This window comes from Protopterus annectens, chromosome 9.part0 (assembly GCF_019279795.1).
Source record: "Protopterus annectens isolate FY-2018-M chromosome 9.part0, PAN1.0, whole genome shotgun sequence".
In the NCBI taxonomy this organism is placed as follows: Eukaryota; Metazoa; Chordata; order Ceratodontiformes; family Protopteridae; genus Protopterus; species Protopterus annectens.
The window spans coordinates 675,096,410-675,111,437 of record NC_056743.1 but is presented as its reverse complement, the minus strand read 5'-3'; the positions used below and the strand labels follow the sequence as shown (position 1 = coordinate 675,111,437).

Sequence of the window (15,028 nt, the reverse complement as noted above, 5' to 3'; positions counted from 1 at the left end):
GAAGTAATTTTCATTTCTGATTATTGTGATGTTCATAAGGAGATAATTCCTTCACCATTTTACAGCTGAAAATACAGGTATCAGAACCTTTGTAAATGTTTATACCAAAATTCGACTCAGCATTTCAGTATCCCTGAAGTCCATGTTTCATTCACAGTACTTCCCCTTAATTATGTTTAACAATGCTCATTTCCTTACTAATGTTGCTGTATACACAAAACGATGCTTATATGAACAAAGCAGTACAGGTTATTTGATTAAATTAACACAAAGAAAGACTTTGTAGTACTATCAAATAATTCAGCCTCTCACACTGAACCCTCATATATTAGAATAAAAATGAAAATGTTTCCATCATCCTTTTTTTTGCCAAAAATTCCCCAAAAGCTGTTAAGAATGGCAAGGTTCACTTCTCTACCAGTGCTACATTTTTAATGAAAACAGACCCCTCCCAGCCAGTAAAGCAAACAGAGCTATATAGGTTACCTGATTAAAATTAATAATCTTTTATATGATTCCCAGCACTGCTTTATCATCTAACCAGACAGATCCTTATATATTGCTCTGCTTTTCAAAAGTATTGCACAAGATAAATAATCTAATAATAATAATCCCAATGATTTATCTTTGAAAATATTTTTCCATGCCACCAGGTACATTCCCAGTGGCAAGTTCCTAAAACAGTTTAGCAATTTCAAAAAATGCAGCTTTGATTAAATAATTTCCACAGCAGGTTTTACATCTTGACTTCCCCTTGCATGAACCACCTTTCTGCGCTAGCAGAAATGACTCCAACATGCAAAAAATTGTCAGCACTCCCCCTTTTCACAAGGTCTCTTAGTACTCTCCTTGGTTTCTCACACATATAGATCTGTTCTTCTGATGATGCAGTCTGTGGATAAATTAGTTATTTCTCCCTAGTAAGCTTCAGATATTACTAATCATTTTATTCATTGTGAATTTTAACATCTTATACTACCCCACATTAGGAGATTTTCATTAATATTCCTTTTTTAGTATTCTAATCACACTTCTTTTTTTTTTTCCAGATCATACACTGAATGATTCGGAGTCAGCACAGAATACTTCAACTCCACGTAAGCATTTAGTGAATTATATTTTTAATATTGTTCACGGTAATCTTCATTGTTTAATCTTAAAATTTTCAATACAATTATCAAATAACCCCACCCTAAGCAATGAGTACACATTTACACCTTTTTTGTCAAAGTGTTTTGTACTCTTTCTTGGATACTATTTCCATTGATGTAGGTCGGAAGCTGAGGACACTTGTAGCTATTATTTTCTGGAAGTGTAATGTACTAAACTAATTTAAATGGAACCTGCAAGGTTACCTTAAGGCATTATAGTCCATTTGGTCGAGTACCAAGGAGTTCATTGGTAAAGAAAACAAAGAACTCACAAATTCATGGATATAACTGGTATCATAGTCAAGAAAAGGTAGCTTTATTTTTGCACTTGATAAATCCAGAAAAGGACATTCCGATGTTGTGGAATATGTTGAAACTGTTTCAATATTTTTTCAGAGCATAAAATAAATGAATGAATGTAAAACAAAGGATATAGCAGTAACCTATGTTCCAACTCATGGAGTGGTTTAGCAATACTCATTTTGGGTCATTTCCTGTCTTTCCAGCCCCTGCTATAAAAGCGTTTTTAGCATTTTTTAAGCCTAAATGTAAGCTTGGCGCCTTAGTTTGCACTACTATTGCACACTATTAAGCAGGTTTTAACTATTGTTTTTTACTAAAGTCCCACTCTTCAAATTTTCTTAAAACTACCTTTCCTAACTATACTACTGATCTAATCACAACTCCTCTAATAACTAAAAAGATCATCTCTTGACTAAAAGACTATTCTCTAGCTGTAAACCTAACTGCTTGCTCCTACAGTACTTTATTACTTGATACAGCACTCTTTGTTATAGATAGTACCCAGCACTCTAAACCCAGCAAACCCCCCACCCACATCCCCCACTCTCCTTTTATTTTTTTTTTTTTCTTTTTTTATCTATTCTTCTTCAGATCAGTTGCCATGTGCTTCCTGTCCAGCTCTGCTGCTCTGCTGGTGAACCTGGGATTGAACCAATGTTACATGTACACAGACAATTCCCTCAACCCTCTCCACAAATGACAAACACAAATACATCGAGACGGATAACTGAGAGGCTGAGCTCTCAACATAGGACTGGTCAGACCAGTCAGGAGGAGAGTCCAGGAGGAGGAGAAGGAGGACACACACACCATAGACCCAGTCTCCAAATGGTGATATGATAAGATGAGGTATTTAGGAGTATGGATTCAAAGGGGATCAATGTCTGTTCTGCCTGGATATGCATGCTGGACAAGCCCGCGCCCGCTTCGCAAGGGGCGGCTGTCACCACCCTTCCGGATCGGATAAAAGGCAAGGCTCTTGCCACCCACATAGTGCCTTTTTAAGCAAAGCTCAAAAACCTACCACCCTAGAAGAACACAAAAAAGGAAGAAACTAAGGATATGTAGGAAGAGATTAAATAAAACATAGTAAAAAAATTGCAAAATTGGAAGCTCTTCTAAAGACTGTGGCCCAGGCTGGCGGGAAAAAAGTACTCAAGCTGCTGAATCACTTACACAAATGCCTTCTACCAGCACCTGCAGGAGCATGGATAAGGCAGCAATCCCAAGAAAAACAAAAACAAAGGCAGCGTCCAACAGCGTCCAGTCTGGTGGACCCCAGCCATAAACAAACTCTACAACAAAAGGGAGGAGCAAGAACAAGATGAAAGGCAAAATCCTTAAAAGGATCACCTTCTAAAAACTAAGAGCTCAAAAAAAATCCATAAAATAAAATTTGAAAAAAAATTTAGAGAGAGAAAAAAAAGACAAGAGAAGACAGAAAAGGGCCTTCTTTAGCCTATTAGCTAGGAGAAGATATGGATAGCAAGTTACAAGCAGTGAAAATGTGACTAGTCCCTTAAACATTATTTACAGGTCAGGAATATTGTTATTAACCAGAGGAGTTGTGGGCCATAATTAATAAAGAATTAAAGGAATATTTTTTTGGGAAGGAGAGATGGCAAGAGTTAATTGGGATAAACCATTTTCCCCAATAGAACAAGGTGATTTTAGATTAACAGATTTGAAGGGATATTTTTGGATTATACATTTAAGGCTCATATACATAACACAAGCAGAAGACTGCAAATCAAAATGATGTTGAAATGGGATGGGGGGGTCACAAAATAGAGACTGAATACAAATTTGGATGTAGGCCTTTAGATAAAATAATAACAACCATACAGAATATTATATTTATAAAGTAGTAGAAAGTATTTTAAAAACTAAGCCAACATGTGAATGGAGTAAAGAGATGTTAAAGAGTTGAGACGACTGCAAGTAGGAGTATAGAAAACAGGCAAGAGGAGTCCGGAATTTATTGGACAAAATTAGCAAAGCAGACAAGGTATTGGAAGCAAATAATTAGGGAGGGAATGGTAATAGTGTAGAATGAGGCTATACAGAGGTATTGCTTGCAGATTACAGACTGCCTTTCCTACAAAAGAATTGATATCAGAGTTCAGGCAAAGAGGAATGTATAGGGGAGTGCTAAGCAAAGAGTTTTTTGTTGAGTCTAGAACAGAGGATAACCAGTCAGGCTTATAAAGCATTGCATGTCAACTATAAGAATCAGTCTTTGCAAGTTAGAAAAGGTTAGGACAGAAAAAGCAGTTTACAAATTAACTATGGGAGGACATAAATATTGCTCACAAGTATGCAACAAATTCTAGAAAGCTTACGATTTTTGTCCAGAAGTTTTTGCATAGGTATTTTTATACCCTAAACAGGCTTCAAAGATTTTTTTTCACAGGTAGATAGCAAATGCTGGAGGTGCGATGGGAAAGAGAGGAATACTTTTTTGGGAATGTATCAAGTTGGCAAATTTTAAAACTTCCCTACAGGATGCTTTCTCACAAATTTGGGGGAGAACAAATTATTATAACTAAGGATTTTTTTTTGTCATGGCATACAGAAACTGAGTTGCTGCTGAAATCAAAATACTAGAAAGCACTACACTAAAATGTAACCCAATTTTAATTCAAGTATTGCATGTTGCAAAGAAGATAAAACAATTTGAAGTGGGATTTTTAGAAAAGGAAAGGGCAAACTACTTAGAAATAAATGAAATCTGTAGGAACAATACATGCACAATAATGCTCAGAAGGAGGGGTGAGTTTTCAGGAAAGGCAGTACTAGTATAATTTATGTAATGCTTGAGTGAGTGATAATTGTTAAAAAAAAGAAATGCATATGTATAATGCATGAGAATGAAATGTTTGCAACAGTTTTTTTATTTTCTATTAATGTATGTGTATAATTAGCATCAGCATCAACTTCCTTTTTCTTATTTTGTACATGGGCATAGGGTGCCACATCAACTGTGACCATCACCTAGAGACAATTTTCACATTACATTATTCAATATATATATGTATTTAATAAAAAACATACATTTAAAATGTCATCTTTTTACTAATACAATATAGAAGTTGCATTGAAGTTTTTTTAAGTAATTAACATTATTGGCTCCTAACTTCAGTAAAGGATTTATAGAAACTACTTCATTTAAACCAGGGTTATTTGTCGTCCTCAACTTAATTCACCACATCATTTTGCAGTGCTCAAGCCTGGTCTCCCAATCACCACCTTGTATACTGAAAGTCCAAAAGGATATCGATAATCCACATTTTCATTCTGTAGTATCGGCACAGGGGTCTAAAACATACACTGCAGCTACCTTAATAGATAGGTGGCTCAAACCTATTTATGACAAGACGCCACATTTACTAAAAGATTCATGGGATTTTTTGGGTCACCTTAAGGAAAACATTTGGTGCAGAAACTTAGGTTTCCTTGGTACTGATATACTGGATTTGTTCACTTCTATCTCACATGAGGAAGGGTTAGAATTATTTCATGATAGCTTATTGGATTATGATTTTTTTCCCAAATGATAAATTAAATATAATTATGGATTTGATATCTGTGGTACTGGACAATAACTACATATATTATGAGGGTGAAATAGTTATGCAAATTAAAGGAGTGGCAATGGGCACTGCATGTTAGCCCATTTATGCTAATTTAGTTCTAGTAGCATGGGAGTAGCAGTAAGTTTTTCATAGTGAATTTTCTCAGTGTATCAAATTGTATTTATGTTTTTTTACATGACATTTTTATCCTTTGTGATGGACCTGATGATGTAGTGGACCAATTTCTAAATTGTTTAAATAAGACTATGGAGTTCCTCCACGTTACATCACAGTACAAAAAAACAGCCATTAATTATTTGGATACCCTGATTTTGCATACTGACAATGGTTTCAAGTCACAAATATATAGGAAACCAACATTTAGCAACTCATACTTACATTATAAAAGTGCACATCATATGTCCCAGAAAAGGAATTTAGTGAAGAGACAATGTGTAAGGACTGTGAGGATGGCCTCAACATATGAGTATGAGTATATGGTAAAGGAAATGGATTTGATTCAAAATATGTTTATTTCCAGAAGTTATCCATCTGAGTTGGCGACATGTATTAGTAATGAAGTTAAAGTGCATTGGGGGACAAGGTATAAGCCTCTGTTAGGTGTTGGATTATTGAATGAGGGTAGTAATGTAGTGTCAATAGGTGATCACAGATTTGAAAATGCTACATAATACAGGTATTAAGGAGGCAAAGAACATTATTATATATTTAGGCAAATCCCATATTATTTAAGACAGTGGGTGACACCCTGGTCTTTGTTTATAAAACAGCCCTTAACCTGAAGGGGATTTTTGAGCGGGTGCAGAACAGAAGCACCAATATGACCAGAGATCCAACAAGATGGGCACCCACAAATGTGAAAGTTGTAACCAATGTCAGTGTATTTTGGCAAGTACCAATTTGGAATTGGATGAACCCGCTGTGGTGGTGCTGCGGTAGCATTGTCGCCTCACAGTAAGACACTGTCCGGTTCGATTCTCAGCTAGAGCATCTTCTGCGTGGAGACATGCGTGAATGGGCGTACCTTCATTGAAGGTTGTGCGTCAGGGCTGGTAACTCGGCATGTAAAAATCAACTACCAATCATTAGTACCGGAGTTCCGCTGTGGCGACCCCTAACCGGGAAAAGCCGAAAGACACAACAACCAATTTGGAATTGAATATAGGACAGAATTATATGAGTCATCTTAGCAAAGGAAACTATACAACTAAATGGGTAGTATACATTGTGAAATGTATGGGATGTCTAGGCTTTTATGTTGGAAAAACTGAAAGATGCTTACGGAAACAAATATATGAACATATATGATATACAAAACAAAAATGTTAATAATACTTTGTACAAACATCTCTAAGGCAATCCCTTTTGGCATTTTGGAAGAGGTAAAAGCTAATTTACAAGGTGGTAATTGGGAAACCAGGCTTGAGTGCTGCAAAATGGTGTGGCAGATTAAGGTGAGGGCGACAAATGCCCATGGTTTAAATGTAATAGTTTCTATTAATTCAGTTTGTATATTGTATTAATAAAAGAATGAGATTTTAAATTTATGTTTTTTATGCTCAAAATATTTTTTATGATATGCCTGCAGCCCTGTGACTTGATTATACTTAAAAACCCCAGGAAATGTTCCTTTTTTTAACAGTTAAATTTCCTTTAGAATTTAGCATTCTTATTAACAAGTTTATTTTATAAATTCATTATTCAAATTATTCACAACTACATTATTCATTTTGTATGTCTAAGGTTTATTGTATGTACTTCACTCAACACAAATACGGGTACAGTGAATTACAGTTTTAAAATGTTAACTTTACTTGTTTCCAACTACTGTAACTGATAACTGATCTGAGAATATGAGTGGAGTTCATTCTAACAGGGGGGTGTATAAATGGAAGATGTAGATTGTTATGTTATTTGTTCTGATGATGATGTTATTTGTTTAGTATTTTTTTTATTCTGCAGTTATTTCCACAGGTTCCAACAAATGGTGTCTGTTCTTTGTTTACTAGTTTTATTTAGACGCTACATCATACTTTTAGTTATTTTCTTAATATATATAGTGTGTGAGTAACTCTACTGTAGAAAATAAAAATAAAAATTATTTAAAAATAAGAGGGATTGCCTGATTAACAGTGATAGTAGGCCCTGCACCACCAAGCACAACCCATACAAAGCACTGCATGCATTAATTATACTCTGTTTTTTTTTTTTTTTATAATGAGGAAACACTAACCTGAATATCATATTCCATAGTTAGACTAGACACTGCCTCTTTACATACACAGCCATATACCATTCACGAGCCTGCCACATGGGATCCCATACTACTGCCCCAGGCTGGTCACCTACACAACCAGACTGGCATATGATCATACTGTGCAGCGTGCCACATGCAGTAAACATTTGACATGCAGTAGTAGGGTCATTCAGGGCTCCCCCATACTCATCAAGGCAATGGACTGGGCTTTAAGTAGCCGAAAGACTCTCTTGATGACATTTGTTGTGCTACAAGTTTCCTCTGCAGCTTGCATCAGATTCCTCACAGGATTTGTGAGCCAGGGTTCTAGGGGTAGCCTGCATCACCTGGAAAACGCAAGGAAAGAAGAGAAAAGAGGGGCAGACAAAACAAAAGAAAGGTGTTGTTTACTAAGAATAGCTAATTAGCTAATTAGATGATTAAAACTAATGAGATGATTACAGTTAACATTTCTACCTGCCAACAAGGTGACGATGGAGCATCCTACCATGCAGGAATGGGTGGTAGCGTGTTTGTGTGCCAGATATGAGAACCAGGGGCACTGCCAGGATGTGACAGAGTGAGTTTGTATGCCAGATATGGGAATCAGGGGCACTGCCAGGATGTGACAGAGTGAGTTTGTATGCCAGATATGGGAATCAGGGGCACTGCCAGGATGCGATAGAGTGAGTTTGTATGCCATATATGAGAACTGGGGCACTGCCAGGAAGTGATAGAGTGAGTTTGTATGCCAGATTTAGGAATCAGGGGCACTGCCAGGATGTGATAGAGTGAGTTTGTATGCCAGATATCGGAATCAGGGGCATTGTCAGGATGTGATAGAGTATGCCAGATATGGGAACCAGGGGCACTGCCAGGATGCAATAGAGTGAGTTTGTATGCCAGATAAGGGAATCAGGGGCACTGCTAGGATGTGATAGAGTGAGTTTGTATGCCAGATATGGGAATCAGGGGCATTGTCAGGATGTAACAGAGTGAGTTTGTATGCCAGATATGGGAATCAGGGGCACTGCCAGGATGTGACAGAGTGAGTTTGTATGCCAGATATGAGAACCAGGGGCACTGCCAGGATGTGACAGAGTGAGTTTGTATGCCAGATATGGGAATCAGGGGCACTGCCAGGATGCGATAGAGTGAGTTTGTATGCCATATATGAGAACTGGGGCACTGCCAGGATGTGATAGAGTGAGTTTGTATGCCAGATTTGGGAATCAGGGGCACTGCCAGGATGTGATAGAGTGAGTTTGTATGCCAGATATGGCAATCAGGGGCATTGTCAGGATGTGATAGAGTATGCCAGATATGGGAACCAGGGGCACTGCCAGGATGCGATAGAGTGAGTTTGTATGCCAGATATGGGAATCAGGGGCACTGCCAGGATGCGATAGAGTGAGTTTGTATGCCATATATGGGAATCAGGGGCACTGCCAGGATGTGACAGAGTGAGTTTGTATGCCAGATATGGGAATCGGGGGCACTGCCAGGATGTGATAGAGTGAGTTTGTATGGCAGATATGAGAACCAGGGGCACTGCCAGGATGTGATAGAGTGAGTTTGTATGCCAGATATGGGAATCAGGGGCACTGCCAGGATGTGATAGAGTGAGTTTGTATGCCAGATATGGGAATCAGGGGCACTGCCAGGATGTGATAGAGTGAGTTTGTATGCCAGATATGGGAATCAGGGGCACTGCCAGGATGCGATAGAGTGAGTTTGTATGCCATATATGAGAACTGGGGCACTGCCAGGATGTGATAGAGTGAGTTTGTATGCCAGATTTGGGAATCAGGGGCACTGCCAGGATGTGATAGAGTGAGTTTGTATGCCAGATATGGGAATCAGGGGCATTGCCAGGATGAGATAGAGTGAGTTTGTATGCCAGATATGGGAATCAGGGACACTGCCAGGATGTGATAGAGTGAGTTTGTATGCCATATATGAGAACTGGGGCACTGCCAGGATGTGATAGAGTGAGTTTGTATGCCAGATATGGGAATCAGGGCACTGCCAGTATGCTGGACTGACATGTTGGTGGTGCATCCCCATGCATCACACACTACCTCACAGTTGATGGAATTGTAGCCCTTCCTATTGTGATACTGCTCCCCCCCCCCCCCCCGCGGACCTGATGGGACCCTAATGGCAACATGGTTGCAATATAACACACCAAGCACCTCATGGAAATGTGCCACCCCATAAAAAGCACTCACGGCTCCAGCTCAGTCCTGATGTAACACAAGAAATAGATGTAATGATCCACACATGGCATGAGTATATGGAGGAACTGCTGAGGTTTCCTCAAGGCATAAGCCTGTGTATGTCCCCAGACTGTCTCTGGAAGGCCCTCATGGCAAGTATAGTAAGGACTATATGTACCTCAGTATCTAACAATGATAGGAAGTCCACACATCCCCTCAGTTCCTGTCTCTGAGCCATACATACTCACTAAAGCCCTTAAAATGCCATTGTCAATTCTAAACCTATCAAGAATTTCACGATTGGCAAAATTGTAATCAGTTATTCTTTGCCTGCATCTTCACCTTCATGCCCAGTGAGAGCTGCTGGGTGACTGCCGTTTTGGTCTGGCTAAGGCAAGCAGCTCATACTAAGAAACAACCATACTAGATGCAAATGCAAGTATCTTCTCCAAATGCAAAGTAGATAGAAAAGGTGCAAGTCTGCTTTTATAACACAAATGAGGACGACATGGAAATGCATAAAAAAAATTAATTGCAAATAGGCTGGAAGGGGCCATATTACCATAAGAAATTGAACGTTGTATCTCATTACTATCTTATTAATTCTTCATTTACATAAGTTTATTTTAGCCGCGTAGGTACAGCGGTAGCATTGTTGCCTCTTGATTCTCGGCTGGAGTTCCTTCTGTGTGGAGTCTGCATGTCCTCCCCGTGGTTGAGTGACCTCAGAAAGACATGCATGAATGGGCGTGCCTTCACTGAAGGTTGTGCGTCGGGCTGGCAACTCGGCACCATAAAAATCGACTGCCAATCATTAGCGGACCGGAGTTCCACTGTGGCAACCCCTAACCGGGAAAAGCTGAAAAGACAAACATAAGTTTATTTGAGGCTGTTGAGCATGAGTGCAAATAGCCTCTAAGAATTGCACCTTGCTTGAACTAATGTGTGGACAGTGTAGGTTTCTGTCATGCATATGTATAAAGCATATGAACAGCACCCATTAGCTGCATAACAAACACCAATGTTTCACCTCTGATCATGCTGATCCCCTTTCCCCTGTTAAAGTTCAGCCATCAGGGATTTATTAGCACATCAGCATATAGGGAATAAAGAAAAAAAAATCCCCTTTGCATTTTAGGGAAAACAGTACCCGCAAGAGAGCTCCTTCTAATACAGACAGACCTGCTACCACAGCCACAAATTTCCCCATCCATACACAGTGATCAGCCAAAGGGAGCTGTCCAAACACCAGACCAGATCCCTTTAGCTCTGCTGTCATACCTTATGAATGACAATTCTTTACTAATTGCAGTTTCGCAAAATGGTGGCGCAAAGCACATCAGAGAAAAGATAATAACATATGTGTCTGATACATAACTTTTTAACAGTCTGTTCCTTGTTTTGCTGTTTTGTACATCAATGCCAAAAATGCAAATCAGCAATCAGACTGTATGTAACACTGGAATTTATAGTACAGATTAATTCACAGTTCAATGTTGGCAGCTACATTGTCTATTTAAATAGTAAAGTGGACAAAACATTCCCCAAGTATCAAGAAAAGATGTTATGCTGTAAAAGCTACTTAACAGGTATTGGCTGTGATTTAAATACTTTCTGCATATCGCCCAAAGGAATTTGCATGTTACATAGCTGGGGGATGGCATTTTGCAAATCTAACATTTGCAATGAGACTTAAGCCTACTACTGGTTTCACAATGCAGAAGTTCATTGGAAAAGGGGAGGTATGCAAATATCCCATCAGCCAATGTAAATTATAGTTCCCCCTGCTAAATGAAGGCATGTAGGTGGTGCAGCTGACCCCTTTAGCCAGTGATGGCGAACCTACGACACGAGTGTCAAAGGTGACACACACCACGATGTTTTGGGTGTCACTCCAGCGATCAACAACACCTGAGTTACCAAAGACACTACTTTTGCATTTGTTGCTCATGTGAAGTGCACTGAATTATTTTGTGCCAGGAGCTTTTGACACACCCAAACCCAAAAGGTTTGCCATCGCTGCCTTTAGCTATAAAGAAAAAAAATCATACATGTGAGGTCAGATAGGCTTAAAGGGGATATATGGTATGGCAGTTGCTCCTCACCCCTGTCTTATCTGCTGCTAACCATAAACAATACTGTTGGTTTGTGCATTTCATTTTCATACAACACTTAAGTCACAGCATATTTATGCTAACCTAGCAGTAAGTGGACTTAGATTGGCATTTTAATAGATGAAAGGATAATTGTAGACCAAAGCAATGTCTTTTGGCTTTTTCCAGTTAGGGGTCGCCACAGTGGATCATCGGTCTGCTATTGATTGCCCATGGAGTTTTTACGGTGTTGAGTTGCCAGCCCAGCACCCAACCTTCACAGAAGACACACACACACACTCACGCACCTTCCTGCATATCTTTAAAGCTCACTTGACCACAGGGAGGACATGCAGACTCTGCACAGAAGGTGCTCCAGCCAGGAATCAAACTGAAGAACCTCTTGCTGTGACACGACAACATTAACCGTTGCACCACCAATGTACATTTAATAGGTATGGACTGCTGATGATGTCAGAGTATTTAATGCAACATATGTTTTGTGCAGTCTACTACTCTGCTTACATAGAACAACCACTTTAGCTCAACTTTCCGTGTAGTAAAGGCTTCTACTATCACTAGGTTACTCTGCACAACCTGACCTCTTCTACGCATTCCAGTCAACACAGATGGCAGGCTTATGGGCTTGTGTAGCAAAGAGCTCCTCTATGTGCCAATGGGAATATTATAATAACTGTACAACAGTACAGACCATGGTGATCCAAGCCACATAGCCTTGCCCTCTGTGGTACCATAATGGATTCTCCATGAACCTGGACAATCATCGGGCAGACTTGTTTGTTTCTTGCACTTTTCTTCAGAAGCAACAAAAATGTTATAAACAATATTCACATTTACTAATGTTGTTCTTTATATATTTTATTCTCTTTTAGCTTTACCAAAAAGAACCAAAGATGATTTTCGCATATTGAAAGTGGGGATAATTGCCATAGTTGTATGTCTCAACGCATTGGCTGTTACTGGGATTGTTTTGCTGTTTGTTAAAAGAAGAAAACAACTGTTCCCACATCAAGGTCAGCCTAAAAAGTCAAATTAACAGCACATTCTCTGTATAGTATGTGCACTTTTTAAATTGTTTATCTCTGCCTAGTTTCTACAGAGTGCATACCTAGTTTTTACCCACTTACAGAAAAAAATAACATAATTTCTTACATGCTGCAGAAAATAATTTCATTACTGAAAGCATAACATGTAATTGCTTTTTTTTTTTTTTTGCTTTAGAAATAAATATTTGCTTTAATATAGTAAAAGCAGCATGAGCTTTCTTCTACTTTTATAAAAAAAAATATTTAGCTCTGATAAATGGCAGCTTTCTCAACATTTTGTGGACCTCTAAAGAAGTATGCACATCACTAACTTTGGTATGAAAGTGCTGAAAAGTTACCAAGTTACATTTACAAAGTTACATTTATTCTCATAACTCTGGAATGTTTCAGTATTTTGCTCAGAGTTTTAAAATATTTATGATTCCATCATTTGAACCAACGAAGCTGCATTTTTTATATATATATTTTTTATGTTGTTGTAAGGAAGACTTTGCACACTAGAGAAAATTTTTCCTTTTAGGTTATAAAATTAGTTTTGAACTAATTCTAAAACAGCTATACCTGCTGAATTAACAAATTCTTGTAAGTAATGGATATTCTGTAAGTACTGCAAATTGTTAATTATGAGTCTGCAATCACTGAATTACAGCGTGGCTAATAATCAAGGTGAATACATTTATTTTTGTTGAATATTTTCTACATATCAGTCTGTATAAGTGATTCTAGATTGCCGCGGTGGTACGGCGGTAGCGTTGTTACCTCACAGCAAGAGGTTCTCCCATTCGATTCTCAGCTTGGCTTGGGAGTGCCTTCTGTGTAGAGTCTGCATGTACTCCCCACGGTTGGGTAGCATTCAAAATACATGCGTGCGTAAATGGACGTGCCTTCGTTAAAGGTTGGGCGTCGAGCTGGCACCTTGGCGTTTCGTAAAAATCTACTGCCAATCATTAGCGGACCAGAGTTCCGCTGTGGCAACCCCTTACCAGGAAAAAGCCAAAAGACAAACAACAAGTCTGTATAAGTGATTCGGATGAATAAAAACCTTTTTATGTGTTCACATCTTGTTCAAACAGTTGTTTAGCAGAGGGAATGCAAAATGTACTCTTTGACAAAAATATGCTTTGTCCTCTGTCTTCATCTTTCTGACGTACCACTCAATTCCCATTCCATTCCTGCTCCCAGGCCTCTGATCCTGTTTGGGCTGTCGATCACCTCAGAGTTAGTGGCATGGTGAATTATAACACAACCGCTAATTCAGCATCAACTGGCCAGCCTGATACGTATTACATTTTTTTATTTTTATTTGCAAAGCTCTCTGTTTCTTTAAATTGTTTGTTTGTTGGTATCTTCCATCTTTTCTTTTACCATTTTACAGATATCTAAGATTTGATTTTAGGCATCTGAACTTAGACTTCCTTATCTTTTGCAATACCACCTGCATATATCACCACCTGTTGTCCTAGTTGTGCATTGATACTACTTAATGGTTACCTTAAGCTCCTCTTGGAAATCTACATTCATGAATAACAAATTTGTGCACTCCTTGTTGGAATGAATCCTTTGAATGGTACAACAATAGTCTGGTATTACACTGTCCTTGCTTGCTGCCTTACCTGCAACTTCCACAAGTGAACTATTAAGGAGAAAGTAATGATCCTGCATCCTGACTGCTGGCGTGGAAGGAACATGTGAAATGTTTCTTAGTAACACTAAGTAATCTCTGTATATCACATAATTGTTAACTTTGTAAGATTTCAAATATGGCATTACAGCTATTTTATATTATACAATGACTGGCCATTAACGTCGTAAAATGAGTACGCTGATTGGCCAGCCCAACCAGCATGCCCGTTGAGAATATACAACGGAAAAAGGTCCGGTCGCCCAGACTTTTTCCATTGTTATAGTCTTTCATTTTAAGTTTTTTTTCAAAAGAAAAGAAAAAAGCGGAGCAACAGAGATCTTCTTTTCTCCGTTGCTTACTTTCCTGAGCACTGATGTACTGGCTATGCATGGGAATGCAAGTTCCCAATGCATGCGCAGTACATCAGATAGGGCAAGGAGGAGATAGCCAGAGGCGGAAGGATAGCACAGCGCCGTTATACAAGGACATTATTTAAGAAAAGTATTTTTTTCTTAAGTAATGTCATTGTATAATAGCAATAACCCACTTCTGGGTGTGAGTAATGGTGGATTTACCCACAGTTGTTTTTGTTTGGTCACTCGGGCTTCGCCCTCGTGACCAAACCACACCAACTGTGGGTAAATCCAGCATTACCCACACCCAGGTGTGGGTTATTGCTTAACTAACCTCTTCCACAGTATAGCATCAACAACATTGTAAAATACATTGCATAGATGTT

At 38.7% G+C, this 15,028-nt stretch overlaps 1 long non-coding RNA gene across 1 annotated transcript in view; it reads left to right on the top strand.

The window, feature by feature from the left end:
* The window catches only part of LOC122810900, a 47,024-nt gene that overhangs the window by 11,169 nt on the left and 20,827 nt on the right, over nt 1-15,028 (top strand). The window contains exons 2-3 of the long non-coding RNA XR_006366145.1: nt 1,050-1,097; nt 12,492-12,632. This is a non-coding gene — a long non-coding RNA (uncharacterized LOC122810900). The remainder of the gene's footprint in view (nt 1-1,049; nt 1,098-12,491; nt 12,633-15,028) is intronic.